At 54.4% G+C, this 16,750-nt stretch overlaps 1 pseudogene; it reads right to left on the reverse strand.

Moving 5' to 3' along the window:
- Nucleotides 1–3,826, reverse strand: part of LOC147118681 (uncharacterized) — a 109,384-nt pseudogene extending 105,558 nt beyond the window's left edge.
- Nucleotides 3,827–16,750: the final 12,924 nt, after the last annotated feature.

Genomic DNA, 16,750 nt, shown 5'->3' on the forward strand with positions numbered 1-16,750 from the left:
AGGTATTAAAGTATTCGAGGGCCCCTTACATTTGGGATCTTTCTTTATTTTGTCCACTCGAGGAGTTAGATAACAGACTTCCTCTTGTGAATGTAGAGCTGGATTATTGGGCCGTGATGTGTTTCCTTGTTGATCTTCTGTGAAATACATTTCCTGAGTTCATTAAAATTTAAACCAGGTTCTGTGGCGTGATGCTCTATTCACACATCAAAGGTGAGAGAGATGCTGTGGGTCAGACGCTAAGCCCAGTAGCTGAAAGTGATTAACAGACTGGGTTTTGTGTTTAGTGATCCCGGGTATGTTACCGATACCTTCCCTGGATACCAAGGCTAGGAGAGGCACTCTGGAATGTATGGCGAGCTGGGACTTGTCCATGAGAGTAACCGAAGGTATGAGAACTGAAATAATCTAGAGTTAGAAAGGAGAAAAGGCCCAAAAATGGAGCAGTCGGTAACAGGACATCAATTAGTCTCTTATCTTGGAGAAATCAAGGACTCGACACATTGTGTGTTGGAAACAAAGCTGATTTATTTGGCATATATCCAGAAGATTAAACTCCAGCCCAGTTAGGGAGTTATTAACATCAGAAACAAACCCCAATTATCAGAATGAACATGGTTCAGTCCTGAATGTGATTAACAGCAGTAATAACAGCAGAATCCAACCCCTGCAGTCAGTTGTGAACTCGCTGGTGTGTCAGCAGTTTGGATGACTGAGTGAATCCCTTCCCACACACCAAGCAGGTGAATGGCCTTTCCTCTGTGTGAGTGCGTTGGTGTGCCAGCAAGATTGAATGAACGATCAAATCCCTTCGCACACACAGAGCAGGTGAATGGCCTTTCCTCTGTGTGAGTGCGTTGGTGTGCCAGCAAAGAATTTCTGCTTTTAAAGGTCTTCTCACAGTCAGAACATTTAAATGATCTCTTATCAGTGTGAACAAGTTGGTGTGCAGTGAGGTTGGCAGACTCTGTGAATCCCTTCCCACACACGGAGCAGGTGAATGGCCTCTCCCCGGTGTGAATGCGCTGGTGTTGTGAGGTTTTTTGAACAAGTAAATCCCTTCCCACACACGAAGCAGGTGAATGGCCTCTCCCCGGTGTGAATGCGCTGGTGTTCAGTGAGGTTCCATGAATGAGTGACTCCCTTCCCACACACGGAGCAGGTGAACGGTCTCTCCCCGGTGTGACTGCGCCGATGAATTTCCAGCTCAGACGGGTAATTGAATCCTTTCCCACAGTCCTCACATTTCCATGGTTTCTCCGTGGTGCAGGTGTCCTTATGTCTCTCCAGGTTACTCCCCGCTGTGAAAATTTTCCTCATATAACAGATTCTACAAACAAATACTAATTATGATATTCATACAATATTATAGTTGTGTAGTAAAGTTCTTCTGACAGGCAGTGTCCACCAACTGAGCAGACCAATAGTTAGCAGATCTGGGAGGCACCACAAGATGTTCCACCTTGACTGCAGCAGTCAGCTTTCTTATCCCCGGGGTTCGGACTCTCAACTAAGCTGCTAACTGCCCCTCTATTCAGGCCCGAAAAGTAGAGCCTGCGTGATTCTTGTTACATCTGTCAATCAGATCATCCTGCTGAAGGAAAGTTACAGAACAAACAACCTCAAACTAATCTTACAATTAATGAACTAACAAAAGGCCTCCATCGAACTGCAAGGAATATTACTTCCAGCTGCATTCCTTTTACAGATGTGCTCGCTCTAACTCGATCTTCCGTAGACATAGGCTTGGCAGATTGTTTTTGTAACTAACAGCTCCTTCAGTATATTTTCTTCCCACAATTGAGTGTTGTGCCTCAGGAGTTAATTGGAACTATAAACTTCTTAAATTGATAGTTAAGACAGATGGCTTTGCCCGTTGCCTAGACAGCACAATGATGTTTATGGACCTCTCCAACAGGGAAGGTCTCTGTGTAGAGAATAACAACAACTTGCATTTATGTAGCACCTTTAACATAGTAACATGTCCCAAGGTGCTTCACAGGAGCATTATCAAACAAAATTTGACACCAAACCGCATAAGGAGATATTAGCGCAAAAGAGGTCGGTTTTAAGGAGCGGCTTAAAAGAGGAAAGAGAGTCGGGGAGTTTGGGGGAACGAATTCCAGAGCTTAGGGCCCAGTAGCTGAAGGCACGGCCTCCAATGGTGGAGCGATTAAAACTGGGGACGTGCAAGAGGCCAGAATTGGAGGAGCGCAGCAATCTGGGAGGGTTGTAGGGCTGGAGGAGGTTACAGAGATAGGGAGGGGTGAGGCCAAGGAGGAATTGAAAAAAAGCTTCAATTCTAGAGTTTCTGGGCAGTTAGTCTTTTAATTCAGAATCTAGCAGCCTCTATGTAAACATACAATGGCAAAATACTGCGAATGCTGGAAATCTGAAATAACAACGGCAGGTCATGTATGCATGAAATAAAGAAAATCTGTCTTGTGTTTAGAATTTCATTCTAAATCTAATTTAATCGTGACAATATTTTCATTTTGACAATATTTTCATTTTAATTCCGGACTTCTAAAACCCCCTTTCCCACACTCAGTCCCTCCCTATAAACTGTCTCTGTGTAATATTTCTCAGTTTAGGTGAAGGACGCTTCCTGACTAGTCTCCATTTCTCCTCCATTTACAGACGCTCCCTGACCAGTCACCATTTCTCCTTCATTTACACACGCTCCCTGACGTCTCCATTTCTGCTCCATTTACAGACACTCCCTAACAAGTCTCCATTTCTCCTCCATTTACAGACGCTCCCTGACCAGTCTCCATTTCTCCTCCATTTACAGATGCTCCCTGACAAGTCTCCATTTCTCCTCCATTTACAGACGCTCCCTGACCAGTCTCCATTTCTCCTCCATTTACAGACGCCCCCTGACCAGTCTCCATTTCTCCTCCATTTACAGACGCTCCCTAACAAGTCTCCATTTCTCCTCCATTTACAGACGCTCCCTGACCAGTCTCCATTTCTCCTCCATTTACAGATGCTCCCTGACCAGTCTCCATTTCTCCTCCATTTACAGACGTTCCCTGACCCGTCACCATTTCTCCTTCCATTTACAGACACTCCCTGACCAGTCACCATTTCTCCTCCATTTACAGACACTCCCTGACCAGTCACCACTTCACCTCCATTTACAGACGCTCCCCGACCAGTTTCCATTTCTCCTCCATTTACAAACGCTCCCCGACCAGTTTCTATTTCTCCTCCATTTACAGACGCTCCCTGACCAGTCCCCATTTCGCCTCCATTTACAGACGCTCCCTGACCAGCCTCCATTTCTCGACACTCCCTAATCAGTCACCATTTCCCCTTCATTTACAAACACTCCCTGACCAGTCTCCATTTCTCCTCCATTTACAGACGCTCCCTGACCAATCTCCACTTCTCCTCCATTTACAGACGCTCCCTGATCAGTCAGTATTTCTCCTCCATTTACAGACGCTCCCTGACTCACTTCCTGTCTGTGCCGGAGTTTGGCGTTTTGTTGTGATTCGGGCCGGAGTGAAACGGGAACCCGCGGGTGGAGGCGGATAATGTTCACTGGTCTTATAATCGGGCCTGGGGCCGCACTCGGGATGTGTGAAGCCCGCGTCCCCCTGGTGTTCATTAACCCGCCTCCCTCTGACCTGCTGCAGCCTCGCCACCCGCGCATGCTCAACTCACACTGCCCAACCATCAGCCTCGCCACCTGCGCATGCTCAGCTCACACTGCCCAACCATCAGCCTCGCCACCTGCGCATGCTCAGCTCACACTGCCCAACAATCAGCCTCTCCCGCGCATGCTCAGCTCACACGGCCCAACAATCAGCCTCTCCCGCGCATGCTCAGCTCACACTGCCCAACAATCAGCCACTCCCGCGCATGCTTAGCTCACCTTCTATTGTGCAGGTTTAAAGGTCCCGCCCTTCGCACACTCCGATTGGTTGTAGAACCCGCCGCCCGCGCCGTCCTCCAGGCCCGCCCCACTCTTCCTATTGGTGCGGAGCTCCCGTCAATCACCCGGGCAGTGTCGTTGCGCATGCGCAGACCTTGGCAGCAGCCGCTGACGTATCAGGTGAGAGCGCTCAGGGATAAAAACAGGAAATGCTGGAAAAACTCAGGTTAGGCAGCATCTGTGAAGAGAGAAACAGAGTTAACGCTTCAGTTCGATGACCTTTCGACAGAACCGGAAAAAAGCAGCAAATGGAACAGATTTTAAAGCAAGTTTAGGGGCTGGGAAATGGGGGAGGGGATGAAAGAACAAAACGGAAGGTCTGTGAGAGGATGGAAGGCAGGAGAATTAAAGAGACATTAAGAGATATTCAAGGCAAGAGGAGATGGTAATGGGACAGGTTAAGAAACAAAGGATGGCTCTAGATGAAGTGTGAATTGCACTGGCAGAATGAAAGACAGCTGCCATGTGGGAGAGAAGAAAAGAAGGCACAAATAAAAAGTGTGGATAAAAAATATATATATGATGATAGGGGCCGAGGTTATGATCTGAAATTGTTGAACTCTATGTTGAGTCCAGAGGGCTGTAAAGTGCCTAATCGAAAACTCCAGTATGATTTGGACAGGTTGGGTGATTGGGCAGAAGCATAGCAGATGCAGTATAATGTGGATAAATGCGAGGTTATCCACTTTGGTGGCAAAAACAGCAAGACAGATTATTATCTGAACTGCAATAGATTGAGAAAAGGGGAAGTGCAACAAGACCTGGGTGTCCTTGTGCACCAGTCGCTGAAGGTAAGCATGCAGGTGCAGGCAGTTAAGAAGTCAAATGGTATGTTGGCCTTCATAGCGAGAGGGTTTGAGTGCAGGAGCGAGGATGCCTTGCTGCAGTTGTACAGGGCCTTGGTGAGATCACACCTTGAGTATTGTGTGCAGTTTTGGTCACCTTATCTGAGGAAGGATGTTCTTGCCATGGAGGGAGTGCAGCGAAGATTCACCAGACTGATACCTGGGATGGCAGGAATGACGTATAAAGAGAGATTGAGTCGATTAGGCTTATATTCGCTAGAGTTTAGAAGAATGAGAGGGGATCTCATTGAAACTTCTACAATTCTAACAGGACTAGACAGACTAGATGCAGGAAGGATGTTCCCGATGGCAGGGGAGTCCAGAACCAGGGGTCACAGTCTAAGGATAAGGGGTAAGCCATTTAGGACAGAGATGAGGAGGAATTTCTTCACCCAGAGAGTGGTGAACCTGTGGAATTCTCTACTGCAGAAGGCAGTTGAGGCCAATTCATTAAATATATTCAAGAAGGAGTTGGATATATTTCTTAAGGGTAAAGGGATCAAGGGATATGGGGAGAAAGCAGGGACAGGGTACTGAATTTGGATGATCAGCTATGATCTCATTAAATGGCGGAACTGGCTTGAGGGGCTGAATGGCCTACTCCTGCTCCTATCTTCTATGTTTCTATGAGGTGCTGTTCCTCAAGCTTACGCTGAGCTTCTGTGGAACAATGCAAGAGGCCGAGGATGGTGAGGTCTGAGTGGGAATGGTGCGAAGAATTAAAGTGACAGGCAACCGGATGCTCGGGGTCCCCCTTACGGACTGAACGGAGGTGTTCCACAAAGCGGTCACCCAATCTGCATTTGGTCTCCCCAATGTAGAGGAGACTACATCGTGAGCAGCGAATACAGTATTCTAAATTGCAAGAAGTACAAGTAAATTGCTGTTTCACCTGGAAGAGGTGTTTGGGGCCCTGGACAGTGGGAAGGGGGAGGTATAAGGGCATGTGTTGCATCTCCTGCGCTTGCACGGGAAGGTGCCGGGCGAAGGGGAAGAGGTGCTGGGGGTGATTGAGGAGTGGACCAGGGTGTCTCGGAGGGAGCGTTCCCCACGGAATGCTGAAAGGGGAGGTGAGGGGAAGATGTGTTTGGTGGTGGGATCACGCTGGAGGTGGCGGAAATGGCAGAGGATGATCCGTTGAATGTGGAGGCTGGTGGGGTGAAAGGTGAGGACAAGGGGAACCCTATCGTGGTTCTGCGAGGGAGGGGCAGGGGTGAGGGCAGAAGTGCGGGAGATAGAACGGACACGGTCGAGGGCCGTGTCAACCACAGTAGAGGGGAATCCTCGGTTGAGGAAAAAGGAAGACATGTTGGAAGCACTGGTGTGGAAGGTGGCATCGTCGGAGCAGATACGGCAGAGATGGAGAAACTGGGAGAATGGAATAGAGTCTTTACAGGAGGTGGGGTGGGAGGAAGTGTAGTCCAGGTAGCTGTGGGAGTCAGTGGGCTTGTAGTGAATGTTGGTCAATAACCTATCCCCAGAGATGGAGACAGAGAAGTCGAGGAAGGGAAGGGAAGAGTCGGAGATGGACCATGTGAAGGTGAGGGAAGGATCCAGGGTACCTTGGCACATTGGATCCAAAACTGGCTTAGTGGCAGAAGGCAGAGGGTGATGGTCAAAGGTTGTTTTTGTGAATGGAAGCCTGTGTCCAGTGGGGTGCCGCAGGGATCGGTGTTGGGCCCCTTGCTGTTTGTGGTCTACACTAATGATTTGGATGTGAATGTAAAAGGTATGATCAGTAAGTTCGCAGATGACACGAAAATTGGTGGGGTGGTAAATAGCGAGGAGGGAAGCCTCAGGCTACAGGACGATATAGATGGGTTGGTCAGATGGGCGGAACAGTTGCAAATGGAATTTAACCCTGAAAAGTGTGAGGTGATGCATTTTGGACGGACTAACAAGGCAAGGGAATACACAATGGATGGTAAGACCCTAGGAAAGACAAAGGATCAGAGGGACCTTGGTGTGCATGTACATAGATCCCTGAAGGCAGCAGAACAGGTGGATAAGGTGGTTAAAAAGGCATATGGGATACTTGCCTTCATTAGCCGAGGCATAGAATATAAGAGCAGGGAGGTTATGATGGAGCTGTACAAAACGCTGGTAAGGCCACAGCTGGAGTACTGTGTGCAGTTCTGGTCGCCTCACTATAGGAAGGATGTGATTGCTTTGGAGAGGGTGCAGAGAAGATTCACCAGGATGTTACCTGGGCTGGAGCGCCTCAGCTATGAAGAAAGACTGGACAGGCTGGGGTTGTTTTCCTTGGAGCAGAGAAGGCTGAGGGGGGACCTGATTGAGGTGTACAAAATTATGAGGGGCATAGATAGGGTAGATAAAGAGGAACTTTTCCCCTTAGTAGAGGGGTCAATAACAAGGGGGCATAGATTCAAGGTAAGGGGCAGGAGGTTTAGAGGGGATTTGAGGAAAAACTTTTTCACCCAGAGGGTGGTTGGAATCTGGAACTCGCTGCCTGAAAGGGTGGTAGAGGCAGGAACCCTCACAACATTCAAGAAGCATTTGGATGAGCACTTGAAATGCCATAGCATACAACGCTACGGACCAAATGCTGGAAAATTGGATTAGATTAGACAGGGCTTGATGGCCGGCGCGAATGCGATGGGCCGAAGGGCCTGTTTCTGTGCTGTATAACACTCTGACTCTATGGAAATTGGAAGCAAAGTGAATTAAATTGTCTAGTTCAGGGTGAGAGCAGGAAACAGCACCAATACAGTCATCAGTATACTGGAAAAAGAGGTGAGGGAGGGGACCCAAGTAGGACTGGAACAAAGAGTGTTCCACATATCCCACAGCAACACCTTTGATTTGGAGGAAGTGAGTGGAGTCAAAGGAGAAGTTGTTCAACGTGAGAACATGTTCAGCTAGGCGGAGGAGGGTGGTGGTGGATGGGGACTGGTTGGGCCTCTGTTCAAGGAAGAAGCGGAGCGCCCTCAGGCCATCCTGGTGGGGGATGGATGTGTAGAGGCATTGTACGTCCATGGTGAAAAGGAAGCGGTTGGGGCCAGGAAACTGTTAAAGTGGCGGAGGGCGTCGGAAGAGTCGCGGATGTAGGTGGGAAGAGACAGGACAAGGGGAGAAAAGATAGAGTCGAGATAGGAAGAGATAAGTTCCGTGGGGCAAGAACAGGCTGAAACGATGGGTCTACCAGGGCAGTCCTGTTTGTGGATCTTGGGAAGGTGGTAGAAGCGGGCTGTGCGGGGTTGGGGAACTATGAGGTTGGAAGCCGTGGGGGGAATAACTCCAGAGGAGATGAGGTCAGTGACAGTCTTGGAAACAATGGCTTGATGTTTGCTAGTGGGGTCATGGGCCGGGCGGAGGTAGGAGGAGGTGTTGGAGAGTTGGCGTTCAGCTTCCGCACGGTAGAGGTCAGTTCTCCAAACAACAATAGCATCACCCTTGTTAGCAGGTTTAATGACAATGTTAGGGTTGGATCGGAGAGAATGGAGTGCAGCAAGTACAGAGGGAGGGAGGCTGGCGTGAGAGGGGAGCAGAGAAATGGAGACGGCCGATGTCACATCATACTCAGCTCACACTGCTCCACAATCAGCCTCTCCCTCGCATGCTCAGCTCACACTGCTCCACAATCAGCCTCTCCCTCGCATGCTCAGCTCACACTGCCCAACAATCAGCCTCTCCCGCACATGCTCAGCTCACACTGCCCAATACTCAGCCTCTCCCGCACATGCTCAGCTCACACTGCCCAACAATCAGCCTCTCCCGCGCATGCTCAGCTCACTCTGCCCAACAATCAGCCTCTCCCGCGCATGCTCAGCTCACACTGCCCAACAATCAGCCTCTCCCGCACATGCTCAGCTCACACTGCCCAATACTCAGCCTCTCCCGCACATGCTCAGCTCATACTGCTCCACAATCAGCCTCTCCCTCGCATGCTCAGCTCACACTGCTCCACAATCAGCCAATCCCGCGCATGCTCAGCTCACACTGCCCAACAATCAGCCTCTCCCGCGCATGCTCAGCTCACACTGCTCCACAATCAGCCTCTCCCGCGCATGCTCAGCTCACTCTGCCCAACAATCAGCCTCTCCCGCGCATGCTCAGCTCACACTGCCCAACAATCAGCCTCTCCCGCACATGCTCAGCTCACACTGCCCAATACTCAGCCTCTCCCGCACATGCTCAGCTCATACTGCTCCACAATCAGCCTCTCCCGCGCATGCTCAGCTCACACTGCTCCACAATCAGCCTCTCCCGCGCATGCTCAGCTCACACTGCTCCACAATCAGCCTCTCCCGCGCATGCTCAGCTCACACTGCTCAACAATCAGCCTCTCCCGCACATGCTCAGCTCACACTGCCCAACAATCAGCCTCTCCCGCGCATGCTCAGCTCACACTGCCCAACAATCAGCCTCTCCCGCGCATGCTCAGCTCACACTGCTCCACAATCAGCCTCTCCCGCGCATGCTCAGCTCACACTGCTCCACAATCAGCCTCTCCCGCACATGCTCAGCTCACACTGCTCCACAATCAGCCTCTCCCGCGCATGCTCAGCTCACACTGCCCAACAATCAGCCTCTCCCGCGCATGCTCAGCTCAAACTGCTTCCCAGCAGCATCTCCCGCACATGCTCAGCTCACACTGCTCCACAATCAGCCTCTCCCGCGCATGCTCAGCTCACACTGCTCCACAATCAGCCTCTCCCGCGCATGCTCAGCTCACACTGCTCCACAATCAGCCTCTCCCGCGCATGCTCAGCTCACACTGCTCCACAATCAGCCTCTCCCGCGCATGCTCAGCTCACACTGCCCAACAATCAACCTCTCCCGCGCATGCTCAGGTCACACTGCCCAACAATCCGCCTCTCCCGCGCATGCTCAGCTCACACTGCCCAACAATCAGCCTCTCCCGCGCATGCTCAGCTCAAACTGCCCAACAATCAGTCTCTCCCTCGCATGCTCAGCTCACTCTGCCCAACAATCAGCCTCTCCCGCACATGCTCAGCTCACACTGCCCAACAATCAGCCTCTCCCGCGTATACTGAGCTCACACTGCTCCACAATCACCCTCTCCCGCGCATGCTCAGCTCACACTGCCCAACAATCAGCCTCTCCCGCGCATGCTCAGCTCACACTGCTCCACAATCAGCCTCTCCCGCGCATGCTCAGCTCACACTGCCCAACAATCAGCCTCTCCCGCGCATGCTCAGCTCACACTGCTCCACAATCAGCCTCTCCCGCGCATGCTCAGCTCACACTGCTCCACAATCAGCCTCTCCCGCACATGCTCAGCTCACACTGCCCAACAATCAGCCTCTCCCGCGCATGCTCAGCTCACACTGCTCCACAATCAGCCTCTCCCCCCCATGCTCAGCTCACACTGCTCCACAATCAGCCTCTCCCGCACATGCTCAGCTCACACTGCCCAACAATCAGCCTCTCCCGCACATGCTCAGCTCACACTGCCCAACAATCAGCCTCTCCCGCGCATGCTCAGCTCACACTGCCCAACAATCAGCCTCTCCCGCGCATGCTCAGCTCACACTGCCCAACAATCAGCCTCTCCCGCGCATACTGAGCTCACACTGCTCCACAATCACCCTCTCCCGCACATGCTCAGCTCACACTGCCCAACAATCAGCCCCTCCCACGCATGCTCAGCTCACACTGCCCAACTATCAGCCTCTCCCGCGCATGCTCAGCTCACTCTGCTCCACAATCAGCCTCTCCCACGCATACTCAGCTCACACTGCTCCACAATCAGCCTCTCCCCCCATGCTCAGCTCACACTGCTCCACAATCAGCCTCTCCCGCGCATGCTCAGCTCACACTGCTCCACAATCAGCCTCTCCCCCCATGCTCAGCTCACACTGCTCCACAATCAGCCTCTCTCCCCATGCTCAGCTCACACTGCACAACAATCAGCCTCTCCCGCGCATGCTCAGCTCACTCTGCACAACAATCAGCCTCTCCCGCGCATGCTCAGGTCACACTGCTCCACAATCAGCCTCTCCCCCCATGCTCAGCTCACACTGCCCAACAATCAGCCTCTCCCGCGCATGCTCAGCTCACTCTGCTGCACAATCAGCCTCTCCCGCGCATGCTCAGCTCACTCTGCTCCACACTCAGCCTCTCCCGCACATGCTCAGCTCACTCTGCTCCACAATCTGCCTCTCCCGCGCATGCTCAGGTCACACTGCTCCACAATCAGCCTCTCTCCCCATGCTCAGCTCACACTGCCCAACAATCAGCCTCTCCCGCGCATGCTCAGCTCACTCTGCTGCACAATCAGCCTCTCCCGCGCATGCTCAGCTCACTCTGCTCCACAATCAGCCTCTCCCGCGCATGCTCAGCTCACTCTGCACAACAATCAGCCTCTCCCGCGCATGCTCAGCTCACACTGCCCAACAATCAGCCTCTCCCGCGCATACTCAGCTCACTCTGCTCCACAATCAGCCTCTCCCGCGCATGCTCAGCTCACACTGCCCAACATTCAGCCTCTCCCGCGCATGGTCAGCTCACACTGCTCCACACTTAGCCTCTCCCGTGCATGCTCAGCTCACACTGCCTAACATTCAGCCTCTCCCGCGCATGCTCAGCTCACACTGCTCCACAATCAGCCTCTCCCACGCAAGCTCAGCTCACACTGCTCCACAATCAGCCTCTCCCGCACATTCTCAGCTCACACTGCTCCACAATCAGCCTCTCCCGCGCATGCTCAGCTCACACTGCTCCACAATCAGCCTCTCCCGCGCATGCTCATCTCACACTGCTCCACAATCAGCCTCTCCCATGCATGCTCAGCTCACACTGCCCCACAATCAGCCTCTCCCGCGCATGCTCAGCTCACACTGCCCAACAATCAGCCTCTCCCGCGCATGCTCAGCTCACACTGCCCAACAATCAGCCTCTCCCGCGCATGCTCAGCTCACACTGCCCAACAATCAGCCTCTCCCGCGCATGCTCAGCTCACACTGCCCAACAATCAGCCTCTCCCGCGCATGCTCAGCTCACACTGCCCAACAATCAGCCTCTCCCGCGCATGCTCAGCTCACACTGCTCCACAATCAGCCTCTCCCGCGCATGCTCAGCTCACACTGCTCCACAATCAGCCTCTCCCGCGCATGCTCAGCTCGCACTGCTCCACAATCAGCCTCTCCCGCGCATGCTCAGCTCACACTGCCCAACAATCAGCCCCTCCCACGCATGCTCAGCTCACACTGCCCAACAATCAGCCTCTCCCGCGCATGCTCAGCTCACACTGCTCCACAATCAGCCTCTCCCCCATGCTCAGCTCACACTGCTCCACAATCAGCCTCTCCCCCCATGCTCAGCTCACACTGCTCCACAATCAGCCTCTCCCGCGCATGCTCAGCTCACTCTGCACAACAATCAGCCTCTCCCGCGCATGCTCAGCTCACTCTGCTGCACAATCAGCCTCTGCCGCGCATGCTCAGCTCACTCTGCACAACAATCAGCCTCTCCCGCGCATGCTCAGCTCACACTGCCCAACAATCAGCCTCTCCCGCGCATGCTCAGCTCACTCTGCTCCACAATCAGCCTCTCCCGCGCATGCTCAGCTCACACTGCCCAACATTCAGCCTCTCCCGCGCATGCTCAGCTCACACTGCTCCTCAATCAGCCTCTCCCGCGCATGGTCAGCTCACACTGCTCCACACTCAGCCTCTCCCGTGCATGCTCAGCTCACACTGCCTAACATTCAGCCTCTCCCGCGCATGTTCAGCTCACACTGCTCCACAATCAGCCTCTCCCACGCATGCTCAGCTCACACTGCTCCACAATCAGCCTCTCCCGCACATTCTCAGCTCACACTGCTCCACAATCAGCCTCTCCCGCGCATGCTCAGCTCACACTGCTCCACAATCAGCCTCTCCCGCGCATGCTCATCTCACACTGCTCCACAATCAGCCTCTCCCCTGCATGCTCAGCTCACACTGTCCCACAATCAGCCTCTCCCGCGCATGCTCAGCTCACACTGCTCCACAATCAGCCTCTCCCGCACATTCTCAGCTCACACTGCTCCACAATCAGCCTCTCCCGCGCATGCTCATCTCACACTGCTCCACAATCAGCCTCTCCCCTGCATGCTCAGCTCACACTGCCCCACAATCAGCCTCTCCCGCGCATGCTCAGCTCACTCTGCTCCACAATCAGCCTCTCCCGCGCATGCTCAGCTCACACTGCCCAACAATCAGCCTCTCCCGCGCATGCTCAGCTCACACTGCTCCACAATCAGCCTCTCCCGCGCATGCTCAGCTCACACTGCTCCACAATCAGCCTCTCCCGCGCATGCTCAGCTCACACTGCTCCACAATCAGCCTCTCCCGCGCATGCTCAGCTCACACTGCCCAACAATCAGCCTCTCCCGCGCATGCTCAGCTCACACTGCCCAACAATCAGCCTCTCCCGCGCATGCTCAGCTCACACTGCCCAACAATCAGCCTCTCCCGCACATGCTCAGCTCACACTGCCCAACAATCAGCCTCTCCCGCACATGCTCAGCTCACACTGCTCCTCAATCAGCCTCTCCCGCGCATGCTCAGCTCACACTGCTCCACAATCAGCCTCTCCCGCGCATGCTCAGCTCACACTGCCCAACAATCAGCCTCTCCCGCGCATGCTCAGCTCACACTGCTCCTCAATCAGCCTCTCTCCCCATGCTCAGCTCACACTGCTCCACAATCAGCCTCTCCCCCCATGCTCAGCTCACACTGCTCCACAATCAGCCTCTCCCGCGCATGCTCAGCTCACTCTGCACAACAATCAGCCTCTCCCGCGCATGCTCAGCTCACTCTGCTGCACAATCAGCCTCTGCCGCGCATGCTCAGCTCACTCTGCACAACAATCAGCCTCTCCCGCGCATGCTCAGCTCACACTGCCCAACAATCAGCCTCTCCCGCGCATGCTCAGCTCACTCTGCTCCACAATCAGCCTCTCCCGCGCATGCTCAGCTCACACTGCCCAACATTCAGCCTCTCCCGCGCATGCTCAGCTCACACTGCTCCTCAATCAGCCTCTCCCGCGCATGGTCAGCTCACACTGCTCCACACTCAGCCTCTCCCGTGCATGCTCAGCTCACACTGCCTAACATTCAGCCTCTTCCACGCATGCTCAGCTCACACTGCTCCACAATCAGCCTCTCCCGCACATTCTCAGCTCACACTGCTCCACAATCAGCCTCTCCCGCGCATGCTCAGCTCACACTGCTCCACAATCAGCCTCTCCCGCGCATGCTCATCTCACACTGCTCCACAATCAGCCTCTCCCCTGCATGCTCAGCTCACACTGCCCCACAATCAGCCTCTCCCGCGCATGCTCAGCTCACACTGCTCCACAATCAGCCTCTCCCGCACATTCTCAGCTCACACTGCTCCACAATCAGCCTCTCCCGCGCATGCTCATCTCACATTGCTCCACAATCAGCCTCTCCCCTGCATGCTCAGCTCACACTGCCCCACAATCAGCCTCTCCCGCGCATGCTCAGCTCACTCTGCTCCACAATCAGCCTCTCCCGCGCATGCTCAGCTCACACTGCCCAACAATCAGCCTCTCCCGCGCATGCTCAGCTCACACTGCTCCACAATCAGCCTCTCCCGCGCATGCTCAGCTCACACTGCTCCACAATCAGCCTCTCCCGCGCATGCTCAGCTCACACTGCTCCACAATCAGCCTCTCCCGCGCATGCTCAGCTCACACTGCCCAACAATCAGCCTCTCCCGCGCATGCTCAGCTCACACTGCCCAACAATCAGCCTCTCCCGCGCATGCTCAGCTCACACTGCCCAACAATCAGCCTCTCCCGCACATGCTCAGCTCACACTGCCCAACAATCAGCCCCTCCCACGCATGCTCAGCTCACACTGCCCAACAATCAGCCTCTCCCGCGCATGCTCAGCTCACACTGCTCCTCAATCAGCCTCTCCCGCGCATGCTCAGCTCACACTGCTCCACAATCAGCCTCTCCCGCGCATGCTCAGCTCACACTGCCCAACAATCAGCCTCTCCCGCGCATGCTCAGCTCACACTGCTCCACAATCAGCCTCTCCCGCGCATGCTCAGCTCACACTGCCCAACAATCAGCCTCTCCCGCGCATGCTCAGCTCACACTGCCCAACAATCAGCCTCTCCCGCGCATGCTCAGCTCACACTGCCCAACAATCAGCCTCTCCCGCACATGCTCAGCTCACACTGCCCAACAATCAGCCCCTCCCACGCATGCTCAGCTCACACTGCCCAACAATCAGCCTCTCCCGCGCATGCTCAGCTCACACTGCTCCACAATCAGCCTCTCCCCCCATGCTCAGCTCACACTGCTCCACAATCAGCCTCTCCCCCCATGCTCAGCTCACACTGCTCCACAATCAGCCTCTCCCGCGCATGCTCAGCTCACTCTGCACAACAATCAGCCTCTCCCGCGCATGCTCAGCTCACTCTGCTGCACAATCAGCCTCTGCCGCGCATGCTCAGCTCACTCTGCACAACAATCAGCCTCTCCCGCGCATGCTCAGCTCACACTGCCCAACAATCAGCCTCTCCCGCGCATGCTCAGCTCACTCTGCTCCACAATCAGCCTCTCCCGCGCATGCTCAGCTCACACTGCCCAACATTCAGCCTCTCCCGCGCATGCTCAGCTCACACTGCTCCTCAATCAGCCTCTCCCGCGCATGGTCAGCTCACACTGCTCCACACTCAGCCTCTCCCGTGCATGCTCAGCTCACACTGCCTAACATTCAGCCTCTCCCGCGCATGTTCAGCTCACACTGCTCCACAATCAGCCTCTCCCACGCATGCTCAGCTCACACTGCTCCACAATCAGCCTCTCCCGCACATTCTCAGCTCACACTGCTCCACAATCAGCCTCTCCCGCGCATGCTCAGCTCACACTGCTCCACAATCAGCCTCTCCCGCGCATGCTCATCTCACACTGCTCCACAATCAGCCTCTCCCCTGCATGCTCAGCTCACACTGCCCCACAATCAGCCTCTCCCGCGCATGCTCAGCTCACACTGCTCCACAATCAGCCTCTCCCGCACATTCTCAGCTCACACTGCTCCACAATCAGCCTCTCCCGCGCATGCTCATCTCACACTGCTCCACAATCAGCCTCTCCCCTGCATGCTCAGCTCACACTGCCCCACAATCAGCCTCTCCCGCGCATGCTCAGCTCACTCTGCTCCACAATCAACCTCTCCCGCGCATGCTCAGCTCACACTGCCCAACAATCAGCCTCTCCCGCGCATGCTCAGCTCACACTGCTCCACAATCAGCCTCTCCCGCGCATGCTCAGCTCACACTGCTCCACAATCAGCCTCTCCCGCGCATGCTCAGCTCACACTGCTCCACAATCAGCCTCTCCCGCGCATGCTCAGCTCACACTGCCCAACAATCAGCCTCTCCCGCGCATGCTCAGCTCACACTGCCCAACAATCAGCCTCTCCCGCGCATGCTCAGCTCACACTGCCCAACAATCAGCCTCTCCCGCACATGCTCAGCTCACACTGCCCAACAATCAGCCCCTCCCACGCATGCTCAGCTCACACTGCCCAACAATCAGCCTCTCCCGTGCATGCTCAGCTCACACTGCTCCTCAATCAGCCTCTCCCGCGCATGCTCAGCTCACACTGCTCCACAATCAGCCTCTCCCGCGCATGCTCAGCTCACACTGCCCAACAATCAGCCTCTCCCGCGCATGCTCAGCTCACACTGCTCCACAATCAGCCTCTCCCGTGCATGCTCAGCTCACACTGCTCCTCAATCAGCCTCTCCCGCGCATGCTCAGCTCACACTGCTCCTCAATCAGCCTCTCCCGCGCATGCTCAGCTCACACTGCTCCTCAATCAGCCTCTCCCGCGCATGCTCAGCTCACACTGCTCCACAATCAGCCTCTCTCCCCATGCTCAGCTCACACTGCTCCACAATCAGCCTCTCCCGCGCATGCTGAGCTCACACTGCCCAACAATCAGCCTCTC

This window comes from Somniosus microcephalus, chromosome 4 (genome assembly GCF_052327205.1).
Source record: "Somniosus microcephalus isolate GS21.2 chromosome 4, FLI_Smic_1.0, whole genome shotgun sequence".
In the NCBI taxonomy this organism is placed as follows: Eukaryota; Metazoa; Chordata; class Chondrichthyes; order Squaliformes; family Somniosidae; genus Somniosus; species Somniosus microcephalus.